This window comes from Dermacentor silvarum, chromosome 4 (genome assembly GCF_013339745.2).
Source record: "Dermacentor silvarum isolate Dsil-2018 chromosome 4, BIME_Dsil_1.4, whole genome shotgun sequence".
Classification (NCBI taxonomy): Eukaryota; Metazoa; Arthropoda; class Arachnida; order Ixodida; family Ixodidae; genus Dermacentor; species Dermacentor silvarum.
In genome coordinates this window covers 152,806,387-152,820,457 of record NC_051157.2, presented here as the reverse complement: position 1 = coordinate 152,820,457, position 14,071 = coordinate 152,806,387, and the positions used below count along the sequence as shown (strand labels likewise).

General features: G+C 46.4%; 1 protein-coding gene across 1 annotated transcript in view; it reads right to left on the bottom strand.

The window, feature by feature from the left end:
• Nucleotides 1-14,071, bottom strand: part of LOC119450745 (evasin P1181-like) — a 164,507-nt gene that overhangs the window by 28,689 nt on the left and 121,747 nt on the right. The window lies entirely within an intron of this gene.

Genomic DNA, 14,071 nt, shown 5'->3' with positions numbered 1-14,071 from the left:
GTGCCTTTCAACCGTTACCCTCAGGAAACGCTCTCTAGGCTGCCCAGCATTTCTCGCGCATTGTTATGCACATCCATTATGGCCATGAAAATGTTGCTTACCAAGCTTGCTGCGACACCCCTATTTCACCAGATTTGGTTACAGCAACCCTAAGGGAAAATAGCGCAGTCGACATATTTGAAAGGTTGTAATGTCATGATATACATGTTGTTTATATGTAACCAAATTACATCCACGACGTCATCTTTCTCCCTAAATGTTTATTTATTTTATCCTGAATGGTATAGATCATCCTATATAAATCATCGTAAGCAAAATTATGCACGTGTTTGTCTTAAACTCGTAAGGTAATTTGTCATATTATGCATGTATATTTATTTAATTAGAGACAGATAACCGAAACAGCGCGTTTAGCGGTAATAAACAAAGCAGATACTACGTTGAACTTATCCTTTATTGTGTTATAAATATATTTTCCGAGAAATAAAAACGAGGAGAAATATCGCCGAGGCTATGAAAACGACTGTCAGCTTTGGCTATTTTAATTAAAACGCCATGTAGTACACAACAAGCGTGGTGTATCGCCCATTGTTGTTATGTTCCTTTTTGACGGCTTATGCGAAACCTTCTGGAGAAAAAAATTCCTCTGGTTATAATTAGCGGTGCCTCTGTAGCGGCTCAGGGGTTCTGTAATAATAGCGTTTCTCGAAGGCTTTACAATGAATAAAATTACGAAGAGTAATAACTCGTACTTACAATATTACGACGACAAAGGCACATAATGACAGCGTCATTACTTGCGAGCAGTCCTGGCTGGGTATTTAATTCTAGCATATGTGGGTGCCTATTTATACCTAAAGGCCTAGCACGGACCGAGTTCCGGGCGAATGGCTTACAAATTCTATTCGTTATATTACATGCAGCCAGGATAATGTCTCTGACCTTGTAAGTATAGCGCACACAATGACGAGACAAAAACAATAGCAGACGCACAAAGCGCTCACTCCACCCTAGCAAGATCTGTGGGGCGTTTGCATTGTTTAAATTGTCGTAAAGCTACGTAAAATAGCGACATATGTGAGCGAATAACAGCAGTCTGTACGGAAGTACGAGTACATTTGTCTAACCTTCTACGTACAGCGAACTCAAGGATGACACAAAATAAGCAATGGCACATGGACAAAGGGCTTAGTCCAGCCTAGCAAGACGTGTGTGACCTTTAGATTAATTATTTACGTGGGCTATAAGAAAACGTAAAGTTATATACAATAGCAGCATATGCGATAACACTGGCAAGCTTTTGAAATAGCGCCAAGTTGCCGATAATAACTCATTTTTATTTCTCACGCCAAAGACCCCATTTAAACCATTCACTTTCCCGAAATATGAACGACCACAAGGTTTGCGTTATCAAACAACCGTCTATGTCCTGCGTGCCTGAAGTAATCCTATGGAAATCCTAAACCGAACCTTCTAGTTGTACAGATGCTTCTTTACTTTCTCCCGCACCTAGTTGTACCCGCGCTGGTTTCGCATCTTGAAATTAAGTATGTAGTGCAATTCTTTACTTGTTGAAGCTCTAATCTTTGCATTGCTGTTTCTCTTGGTATCTCGAACCTTCAATTTCCTATTCAGCTATCCGAGTATGGAATGTTTGAAATTATTCCAATGCTCCAGATCAGGCGCGTAGCCAGGGGGAGGGGGGGGGGCTGATGGGGCTTCAGCCCCTCCCCCCCCCCCCCCCCCCCGAAATGTTTTCGTGCTGTCATGCACCGCCGACCAAAACAACCACCGGTGCCGGGAATCATTCTGGATTTCGTCTACAATGTCGTTTTGACGCTCGAAAAGACATTGTGGCGCGCAAACTGCGAACTCGGGCTGGATTTCGTGGCAACGCCCATGCACCTGGAGTCACATAACGTAAGGAGCCCCAGCCGAGCACAAGGTTTCAAGGGCTTTTCGATAGCGAGCGGGCGCGTCGCGGCATCTCGTAGCGGCACCGAAATCTACGGAGTGCATGGATTTCAATTCCGAAACTTGATGGGTATAAAGTTCTCATACACTTTTGACGCGAAAAGTGCACTGACATTTCCAAAGGCATGCTTCTGATTTTTAATTCTGGAAGTTTCTGGGTTTAATGTTTTTATAAACTTGGGCCAACATGCACGCACTCGAACGCTCGTGTCCAAGCCGTTCCAGAAATGGAAGCACGCGCTCGCACTCTTCCACACACACGAAAATATTAAATATCGCCGTGACTGTCAGCTGGCATCTGATAATTTTCTGCAAACATTTTCAGGAAGCGCGCCAAATATGATCAATCAGCTGGACCAGGGCAGGCAAAGTAAAGTAAGAGAAAACAGATGACAGTTAACGGCCTATTATTGAGGCAGTTCTTTTTTGCGGGCGACAAGATCTGGCTCTCCGTGGTCATATAGGGACAGTGGTCCTATGGATTGAAGCAAAGCCCCCGCTTAAAATATGGGTATTTTCAGAGCGATTCTTCGCATTCGAGCTGATTGTAGACATACATATCTGAAGAACCATTTGGAAAGTTGCCCCAATAATTTCTCGTATTTAAACCAGACGTACAAAACTAAATTATAGAAATTCGTGGTGAAATTATCAAAGAAAGACTAGATGCAAACGTGAACGCTGCAGGCTGCTTCTCCGTACTTGCTGACGAAACGACGGATATTGCTGGAATCGAACAGCTTACCGTTTGTGCAAGGTACGTAAAAAAGGCTGTGAACGATATCGAAGGAAGGAAGGAAGGAAGGAAGGAAAATAAGAGGTGAAAGGCCGAGAGGTTAATCAGGTTAAGTGTCCGGTTGGCTACTCTGCACAGGGGGATGGGGTAAGGGCAGAAAAGATTAGAAAACAAGAGAAGAATAAAAAGAAAAAAAAGAAACGTATCAGTCCGCACATTCTATAATTTTTCACTAAGTCCTGTTTCTTTTAAAAATCGTACTAGCGCTTTTAAAGCAGTTCGTTCCGACGTCCGCTGCGACCAGGGACCAAGAATTGTGGCTTCCGTAAGAGGACGGCTGTCTACCTTGTCGGGCGTGGTGCTGAGGAAACGATATCGAAGTGTTTTTAGGTTTTATCACAGGAATAGATGCCCTCTCTCATGGAGACTGCAGGTTATATGTACATGTGTACAAACTGCTGCAGATTATAGTCACCCTTCCAGTGCCACTGCCAGGGCAGAAAGATTTTCAAACATGAGATTACTAAAAAAACCACTTGCGCTTTACAATGTCTGAGGAACGCATGGTTTGATGGTTTCGAACTGATATAGTTCTAAAGTTCCCGTGATATTTTCTTTACTTGTTAGATAGACAAGAAAAACGCGGAAGCATTGCTATCAGCTATTTCTGCCCTTATTTTTGAGACATACGAAGCTATTCTTTTATAAAACAAACACATAATTTACTTGTCTTGACAGTGCGTAGCATTCAATAATTCGTTTTCAGCATCTAATATACACTGGCATTGGCAATGGCAATGCAGTTATTATTCATGGATTTGATGCCTCGACAACTTTTACAAGGAGGAAGCCGAGTTGCAACTTGAGCCCTCCCCCCCCCCCCCCCCGAATAAACTTTCTGGCTACGCCACTGCTCCAACACTCTAAAAACTAGGGAGAGTATCGCAAGAATGAAGGGGCCGATTTACTCTTCAAGGCATTGTTTTACTCTCGCAAAAAGTCGGAGAGAGTGAAATGCATTGTTCACTCTATCCGCATCGAGAGAGTGCAATGGTATTTCTACTCCGCTCATCTGAGAGAGAGTACAATGCCCGTTCCACTCTCGCGGCAACAGAGAGCAAAACGTAGCATATACTGTTGCTTAAACCTGCATGAGGCTGGTCGGGAACATGGCGATGTATCGCTCACGCAGGCAGAGCGAAGAGCGCATCGTTTTTCTTGTAAGAGAAGAGGCATCCAGCGCGCAAACTGGTGCGGAGATCAGCGCACTACTTTTTGTTTCGGAGTCGTCCCACCGCGCGCCCGCACAACATCGCGGAACAGCACAGCGCCGGAAAAAGGCGATCCGTTCAGTGGGCAGGCCCGGGCAGGCGGCGCGCGCCTAGGCCATCCAAGAAAACTCTTGTGTCAGCCACGTTTCACCGCCGCGAAAAGAGGACAGTCGTTCATCGTTCGTTGGATTGAACAACAAATACTCCACGGTAAGTGATTTCTAACTTACGTGGCACATTCTGCGTATATGACATGCTATCGCCAGGCAGTGATCGCGACGTTAGGCCTGTTAAGCCGCCGCGATTGCCAACGGACTAGGTATGCTTGCTGCGTCATTCGATGTCAATAGAAAAAGCCAGTCGTCACGATGACTGCATGTGATTTTATCACTTGCCGCAATCTGTAAGAGCTTTCAAAATCGCAGACGCTGAGTGAAGCACGGTGTGTTCAATAGTAAGTGAGGCGCGGCGTCGCATAAAAAGGTTTCTTCACCAGCCCATGATTCCGTGCCAATGCCGAGCGTGCTTAGCGTGTGTTTTATGTGTTTGAATTTATTCAGTTTTGCAGTCTACGGTGTGCGGATCGCTGTTTAACTAAGGAGTTACATAGCAAAAGGCGTCAACTTGTTGGCGGCATGCTTTCGTTATATTAGGGCGCGCGCTTGACAGTGTGTTTCGCCCATGGGTAATCTGCGGCCAGTGAAGTTACGTGCAGCGCTAGCGCTGCACGTTGCGTGAGGCCAGTTTGGCGCGTAATGTTAAACTGCCTGAATACGCATTGGGAATTGTTGCTTTGGGCTGAATAAGACAGCTTTTTTGGCAATGTAGGAAATGGTGTGAATTTATGTCTGATTTTGGGTCTCGTGTTGCGGTTTCCGAGCACGGTGCGAATGTGAACAGGCGCGTTGTGTATGGACTCGGTGACTGGTCAAGCGGCGAGTTATGCACTGGAATCGAATACAATGGCTACTGTTGAAGGATTTCAGTGGCAGGGACGTTCTACATTATTGCTATTGACTCGGTCTCCACGTTTATTGTTTTCGATATGCCTGTGCATTTGCTAGTATGAGTTCGCACTTAAAAGTTATGTCGTATGAACGGCTAAATCAACCTTCCTCTGTGGGATCCAAGCGTAAGCTGTGCATTTTGCTATTGCAGGGCAGATTGAAATGTATTTACCATCTTGTTATTTTTCGTGGAGAAATGAAGTATCAACATAAAATGTTACCTTGCAGTTTACCAGTCGTTTGTCATGCACAAACTATAAGTTGGTCTAATAAACTAATAACGTTGGTCTAACTGAAGGTTTTACATGCCTTCACGAATTTAAAATGCTAGATTTCAAACTGCAGCAAGAGTCGAGTCCGTCAAAAATGAACCCCGCTGCGTACCTCATAAATGTAAATAAGTGCATGCTTTTAGAAAGCTTAGATACAGGCCGCAGTGAACTGTTTCTTGTCATTCTTGAAATGTGGGTAAGCTTGCCATAACAGGCCTTGCTACCCCTTCTTATAATCACACCCAGTAATATCCATTGAACTAGATGACCATATTGTCATGCCTACTGCAAATATGATCCTCAAATTATGGTTTGAGCAGTGTCATAACCAGAGGGCGGGGGGGGGGGGGCACAGTGGGCACGCGCCAAGGTTGTGCCGCATGCGGTGTTTGTGGCACATCTGAATTCGTCATACAGCTTTGCACTCTTTGCTTTTTGGTAGGTTACATAAAAACTACATGCTTCACTGTTCAGTTATATGACTGCCGATTTGAGCACTTCATATCGTAATCATCTTCAAGTGCAGCATAAGCAGAGAGTAAAGAATTCGGTCTCATAAGTTTGACGGGTTTCTTTAAATGTGGTTTACCTCCTTTCATGTCATGCCCCGTCATTCTTCTAGCACCACATTTGCGTTATTGTTGGCCACTTGTGTATACCGAGTGTAGTCTTTATACTTTTCTTAACTCCACTAGCTATGTTCCCTTTACTTTGGCGGCTGATTTCATTTGCTTTAGATAAGCCAAAGAGCCCAAATTCTCCTCAGGAATTATGTTTGTTCATAACGTAAGAAATGAGATGCAGACAATACCACCACTGCTCTCTCCCCTAGAGGAGGGGATGCGTTTACGAAGTGTGCTAACAATGACCGATATTTTATTTTTCAGAATTTTTGTAACACTGGTGCTGGACTGAGGCCTAACGGCCAGTTTTCTTTTTTCTTTTCTTAAGTGAAAAAATTGAAATTGCTTTGTAAGTTGACTATTACAGTCATTTACATGTTTCACTTGTATTGCAGTACAAATACTTAATCCTAAGGGATCTTAGTGCCACGACCTTTTTCCTTGACTGTTTTTAGATGGTTTCACAATATTTCCTCGTGTTCATTTGCGCGCTCAATGTTTTTTCAGGCACCCGTTTTATAAAACTCAAGAAGGCAGCTGCAAGGAGAAAATGGTGTCAAGGAGCCAGCTCAGCACGACTCCACATGGTGCAGATGAGCGCACTCCAAAGCATCAAAATGTGTTGCCATGCTTTTTGGACGAGAAAACTAAAATGTGGGTATACTGGGTGTACCATGTAACTAAATGGCATGAAATCTTTCAAAAGACAGTATGTCACACAAAGATGTCCGAATGTTTTACATGCACATGTGACTGTCACTTTCCTTTTGTATCTGCATAAGGTATTTTAACAAGTGCCACAATGAACACCAATGAGTTATTAGGGCAGCAATGTACTCGCATTTGACAGTGCACTAATGTAGCAGGAGATGGTACATGCGCTTTAGCCAGCATCACGACCAAGTAGCACACGAAATAATGGAAGAATTCAGCGGAAAAAAAATCGCCAAGCAAGATGTACCAGCCAGCCTCCATTGTCATCATTGATACCAAAATGGCACTGCTAGAATGAAGATAAATGTGTGAAGTGGTGTTCTTTGCTGGTGTGGCCTTTTCCTTTTCTTTGTTTCCTTGCATTGCTCCTTTGTGTTTGGCTACGAACATGTGCCATGTATGAAACGGAAAAGATTGTTTTACAAGCAAAAGTCCCCACTTACCTGATCAGATCATTAGAATATGCATCTGCACGAAATGAACAAAGTATCACGTGATGTCTTATGAGAAAGAAAATTATACAATAGACAACAATACCACAACAGTTGTGAAATGCATCAGTGCGCTGTGGCAATAGCTGTCCACGAATACAGTGCGTGAGAAAGCGCGATGGCATGATCCCGACAGCACCAGGAAATTACTTGCATGAGAACGCCAAGAGAAGTCGAGCTTTCTGCCAAAAGACTACCAGCTTTGGATCCAACCGAAAGGGAGCTATGATACGCCACAGTGCTGCCTTGACACCGAGCGGAGATAGTGTTGGACAACCACGGCAAGATGCGCGTTCAGAAAAAAAGGGGGTGCAGCCCATGCATGAATAACTATGTGAAATATTATAACCAAAACTAGACGGTGCGGCCTTACACGAAAATATACAACACATTTCTATAAATATACTGTATACTCTCTCAGGAGCATCCATACGCTACATAGGATGTTATCAAACGAGCTGCTGTTTTGAAAGTAATTTGTGCATGAAAAATTTTTCCTGCACAAATTACTTTACCAGCCTCATGCTTAGCAGCTCATCTGTATATAAGTACACGAGTTTAGTGCTTGAAATGCGTTTTCTGACCAGTAATGTGGTGCATCTTTCTCTTCAATCGTAGTGCCAGTACTTCGCGAGTTTGCGCATGTTTGTTGTTTGTTTGATTTTACATTGTATACTTGCATTTCTTTAATTTAATTGAAAATAAAAAAATATTTCTCACTGCATTAGCGATGAAATGTTAAAGAAAATGTTTATGTATTATTGCAAGATGTGTTGTAAAGTTCATAAAAATTCGTGTAATCGGATCTTATGTGTATCTGTATGTTTTTCGAAATTTTACTCAGTTTGCCTTGTGACTGTTTGATCAATAAAAATGTTGACCTTTTAAGAAAAATATGTTTCATTCGAGTGACTCGGTGACTAAACATCAGATCCAATTCACCAAGCGTGAGTGCAGGAGCTCCTTATGAAGGAATCAAATATCCGCGACATGTAAGTGTCAGGGATATTTGCCTCTGATCTGACTCTGGCACTGCATAGCAAGTGCTTTCACACAACTGGGAGTACCAGCACTCTGCCTGAAGGAGTACAAACACTCTATTGGAGGGAGTACAAGCACTCTGTTTGGGGGAGTAGAAGCACTCTGTTCGGGGGAGTAGAAGCACCCTGTTAGGGGGAGTAGAAGCACTCGGCTCGAGGGAGTACTATTACTCTTGGGGGGTGGAGTATTCGTACTCTGGAAGGAGTTCTAGCACTCTGTTGAGGAGGAGTACTAATACTCTGTCCGGGGGAGTTGCTGTACTTTCTCCGAGATGAATGCGTTTTACTCCTGAAAAGGGAGTGAAATATGGGACAAGCAGATACTCCCTCAAAGAGAGTTCCCGGAACTCTCTTTGTTTTTAGAGTGAAAGGGATGGTTTTCAAGTTCACTCTTAGTGTTTAAACTGGCTGCTGAGTCACGTTCTCTCAGATACACTTGGTCGCGAAGTAGTGCGCTCGTAAGTCAACGAAGATGTACAGCATTCGGAACGGCTTCAGTGACCAATTTGACTGCAGGGGTTCTGCTGGTAGTCCGCAACAGGATTGTTTTAGCCTAATATTCATAGGCAATATTTGTTGCAATGCTTGCTGTGCCTCTTGCACGGGTAAATAATTTCCATGCGATTAGAATTCTTAGGGTACTTCACACACTTACGGGGGCCTGTGTAAGTGCGTGCCAGAAGGTGGGTTGGGTAGTATATGACCTTGTAACCCTTACGGAGAAGGGCCTCACAGAACTGGTGTTTTTGTGTGCGCAACCCGAGCGAGCATAGACTGCCTTGTACCAAGCACCTTCTCTAGAACTTGTGTTCTTCGTGGCCCTGCGGTGACGTTTGAAGCGTAGAAGGTGGGGTTGTCCGAGGGCGAGAGAGAGGGACGCGTGCGGGAGCGTGTAGCATTGTCGCACCGGGGCCAGCAGAAATAAGACTCTAGCAGGTGTCAGGCGTGTGTCGCGGAAGCGAGCTAGATGGAGCAACTGCATATCGAACACATATTGTGGGAGTCGCTGGACCTTGCTTGATTGAAATAATATATATATATATATATATATATATATATATATATATATATATATATATATATATTGTAAAGGAAAGAACAGGAGACAGAGACACAGCACCCGTTCACTGGGCCGGCTGTTCTATTAACTTCCTCTTCTTTTTCCCCTTGTGTCCCATGTTACCGAGCTTGTGCTTCCACTTTATTACACTCGGCCACACTGCATTTTTGAAACTCAGTGCACAACCACATCAGATTTGTCGGTGGACCCTCTTGAGACGAGCCACGTGGACGGCAAAATTGTTCTTTCTTCTCCTGTCCAAGGTTCCCTGTTGATCCAGAGTGCGAACACGCCAAGTGTTCTTCTCCAGGCGTTCTGTGATCGCAAAGCGGCCCTCAAATTTCGCGCAAAGCTTCTTGCCCGGTGGTCGCCTACCTCGTTGGACCCACACCTCATCTCCTATCTGGTACTGCGGCGCTGAACGATGGCAACGGTCGTAATGACGCTTTTGAACGTCTTGGGCTGTCGCGGCACTCTTGCGAGCTTCTTCTCGAATATTGCGGCATAATGTCTGTCACGCGACGGGACGTCCAAGTCTGATCGGGGTATTCCAATTGAGCGCGTTCAGGCGGGGTAGCTGGCCATAGACTATTTCGTACGGTGATGTCCAAGCTGACTTCTGTAGTGAAGTGTTCATTGAGTAAGCAGCAGCCTGGAGATGTCCCAATCTGCTTCTCCCGGCTTACTACTTCGGCAGTAGGGAGCCAAACGTGCTTGAATTGTCTGATTAGCTCTCTCCGTCAGGCCGTTTGCTTGTGGATGGTACGCTGAGGCATAGTGGTGCTCAACTCTTGCATGGCGTAGCCAGGCACGCAGTTCGGAGCTGCGGAAGGTGGGTGCCCGATCGGATATTAGTTTGTTCGGAAGACCATGCCTCAGTTCAAATCGGTCTCTCAAAAATCTTGTCACGTAGCTGGGTGCCAGAGAAGGCACGGCGGCCACCTCCACACATTCGGTCAACCGCAATGAGGATGTAGCGATTGCCAGCCGCTGTCGTTGGTAGGGGGCCAACGTGGTCGATGCCAACTGTGTGAAATATGGTAGCAGGAGGTGAAATGGGTGTGAGTAGCCCAGGCTGGCACCCTGGAAGCCGCTTGTATCGTTGGCATATTTCGCAGCTAGCGACGTAATCACGAACACTCTTACTCATTTTGGGCCACCAGAAGCGCTCCTGTACATTTTTAGTGTCGCTCGCTGACCTGTGTCCGCCTTCCGATGTATCGTGGATGGCGTGAAGGATACCAGGCCGCAACGAAGCAGGGATGACTAGAAGGTGTTCTTCAACTTGCCACTTGTTCTTCTATTGACGACGATAGAGATTTGTGTCACGCACGACAAATTTGTTGCTGTTCTGTGCGTCCGCAAGTGAAGCTATGATAGCCGTCACGTCAGTGTCTTGGCGTTGGGCCGTCGGTGACGTCTTGCTGTGAAAGTAATATCCAGGCTTCCTTCGTGCTAGACGAGTCGTCCCCACTAGGATTTCGCGACAATGCATCAGCCACTTGGTTTAGAGTACCGGCGCGATGTCGGACGCTGTAGTCATACTCCTGTAGTCGTATTATCCAGTGTGCGAATTTATGCTTCAGGTGTTGCTTTGAGAACATCCATGAAATTGCAGCATTATCTGTTACCACCGTGAAATGCCGACCAAGCAGATAGTGTCTAAATTTGTCGTCAACGCTCCACACAACAGCTAGGCATTCCAACTCGTTGGAGTGGTAGTGATTTTCATCATCTGAAAGTTTTCGGCTGGCATAAGCGACAACATGCTCAGCACCATCTGGGTCGCGCTGGACAAGTACTGCTCCGAGTCCAACTTGGCTAGCGTCTGTGTGCACCTCTATGGTCCAGTCTTCATTGAAGTGGCTCAGTACAGGGCAGTCGGTCAGCTGATGTTTGAGCGATTAGAACGCCCATTCTGTGAATGGTCTCATTTAAACTGCGTATTTTTCTTTAGCAGGTCAGTAAGGGGAGCAGCTGTCGAAGCGAAGTTGGCAACAAACTTTCGCAGATAAACGCGATGCCCAAAAAACGACTGTAGCTGCCTAATGCACGTCGGAGTAGGGAAGTTCGTAACGGCTGATATCCTTTCAGGGAGAGGCTGTACGCCTTTCTCAGAGATGGAGTAACCCAGATACCAGATAGCTGTCAGTCCAAATTGGCATTTCTCACGGTTTGGTCGGAATCCAGCGTTGTAGAGCCTCTCAAGAACTTCGTCTAGGTTCCGAAGATGTTATTCTTCTGTTGGGCCCACAACTAAGATATTGTCACGTAGTAGTGACGCTGAAGAAAACAGTCGTAAAACTGCGTACAACGAAACTGGTTGTTTATTGGGCGAACATGTGCCCACAAAAGCAAGGTACACTCAAAGCACAACGATAGCGGCGAACACAGTCGGCGATCGTCGAAAATCTGATCAGCGGCGAAACGCGTCGGCTTATATACCTGAGTCATCGAAGGTGCCCGATTAATCCCTGATGCCCGCGGGTCTTCCAGAAAGTTATAGACAATTCGCGTTGGTCATACAATCAGATAACATAAGCGTCGGTGAAAACAGGCAACGGAAAGAAGCATCGATAACGTTCTAGAAACTTCCTATACAGGCGCGTCCTGCGCCGAGCGATAACGTTTAACGTTTGTTAGCCGGTAGAAAGCGGCCGCCGGTGAAAGATAAACATGTATACGTGTCAATATCATCGAGGTACACAACACAGCCGTGATCCTTAAGCGGACCCAGCACGGTGTTCATAGCGCGCTGGAACGTGCTGGGAGCTGTCCGTAAGCCGAAGGGCATACGGTTGAACTCGTAAAGGCCTGATGGTGTACGGAACGCGGTTTTAAACTTGTCTTCGTCTGCGACATTGATTTGCCAATACCCAGCCCCGCAGGTCTAACGACGAAAAGAATCATGCATTCCGTACTGTATCGATGGCATCGTCAATGCGGGGCAGTGGGTAGGAGTCCGGTATAGTATGCTTGTTGAGCTCTCTATAATCAACACAGAACCGCAAAGTGCCGTTTTTCTTGCGAACAAGGACAACAGGTGCGGCCCAAGGACTGCACGACGGTCTAATTACGCCAGCAGCTAGCATCTCACTTACTTGTTCGGCAATGACAGACCGTACGCGTTCAGCGTACAGTCGCATTGGTACGCATATAGGTGGGTGACTGTCTGTCGGAATGCGGTGCTCAAGCAAGTCAGTACCGGGAAGTTGTGCATTGTTGTCGGCAAACAGGGCGCGATGTTGCTCGAGCACGCTAGAAAGGGTCTTCCTGCCGGAAGGCTCACCTCTCTGTGACTCAGTCGGAGGCACGCAGGAGGTTGTGGATCGCAGCATAACTTTACCGTCCTAAATGTTCAGTTGCACGTCGTTAGAAAGGACGTAGTTTGCGCCAAGAATGATGTCGCCAGGCAAGTCGTCGAAGACGGGCACGTCGCGTAGATGCTTTTTACCAGCGGCTGTGTGTAGCCGCAGGTAAATGGTGCCTGTTGGCTGTACGTTTCCCCCTAGGCATCGCAAGGGTGCCTGAGTCCAGGGATGGAGATTGGCAGGCGTGTGCCGCTGAAGCAGCGCTGAACGCTCAGCGTCTGTGTCTACAAGCCCCGTCAGCTCTCCGATACCGTCGACGTGAATTGACACCAACGGCCTTGTGCTGCTCTAGTATCGCAATTGCTGTCTTTTGTCTTACACCCCGTCGCTAGTTCAGTGGCTAGCGTCGCCAACGGAGGGGCTTCCACACTGCATCAGGGGAGTTTGAGAAGTAGCACACAGCTGTGTGGTGGCAGCCCGACGCCGTCTAGCTCTGTCCTGTAGCACTGAAGCTTTGCTGACGAAATCGTCAGGCGCTGTCTATAAGGCATACACGGACAGTACGACAGCATGCGTGGAGTCGTGGATGCCATCTATGACATACTGCTTGGCCGCTGGGGAAGCCCAGGTAACGTTGCAGGTGCTAAGGAGCCACAGCTTGTCGTAAATGTACACGGCTATGTCTTCATCTGGAGTTTGCTGGCGTGACCGCATCTGCATAAAGCGAGTGTCGGGCGCTTGCCAAGTTCTCGAAAGCAGAGAGCAGCGCCGCGGTCCAGCTGGACCAACTTGGATAGGCTCGTCCTTCAAACAAATTCCAAGCCTGAGCTGCACCTCGGAGGAGACCTTCTGCCATGGACCTCTTCACGGCGTCTGTCCACGCGTAACGATGAGCGACTGACTCTATGGTACGCACCCAAGTTACAGGGTCCTCTTGGAAACCATAGAAATCAGGAAGAGTCGTCGGGGCTTGCACTGAAAGCGTGCTTTGTCCGCCGACTGAAGCAAACGAGTCAGTCATTGTCTCAAGTCGTTTTGAGACAGCGGAGAGGGCTTGGTTGAGCTCACTAGCGCCGTCGTCCGCGAGAGCCACTGAGGAGGCCTGGATGCCGTCCCAAGATGATTTGGCGAATACTTGCGGCGACGAATGCGGTCCCGGTAGTGTCCGTCCGCTTGCGATGCTCGGGGCCAGATCTTCCGAAGTCTCAGTATTAGTCGACTGCGCCATTGTAAAGGAAAGAACAGGAGACGGAGACACAGCACCCGTTCACAGGGCCGGCTGTTCTATTAACTTCCTCTTCTTTTTTCCCTTTTGTTCCGTGTTACCGAGCTTGCACTTCCACTTTACTACAATATATATATATATATATATATATATATATATATATATATTATTGCTCCAAGAAGAGCTTTGTCCTATTTGGCGGTGATCAAAAAAGGCGAAAGTTTGCACTAGGCCCCGCTAAAGACCCTATATATAAAAATGTGGTTGATCCCTCTTATATAGGAATCGGTATAGAACACGAAAGTGAAACGTGTCTTCACAGAAGTAGTGTAATGTTTATTGCACAT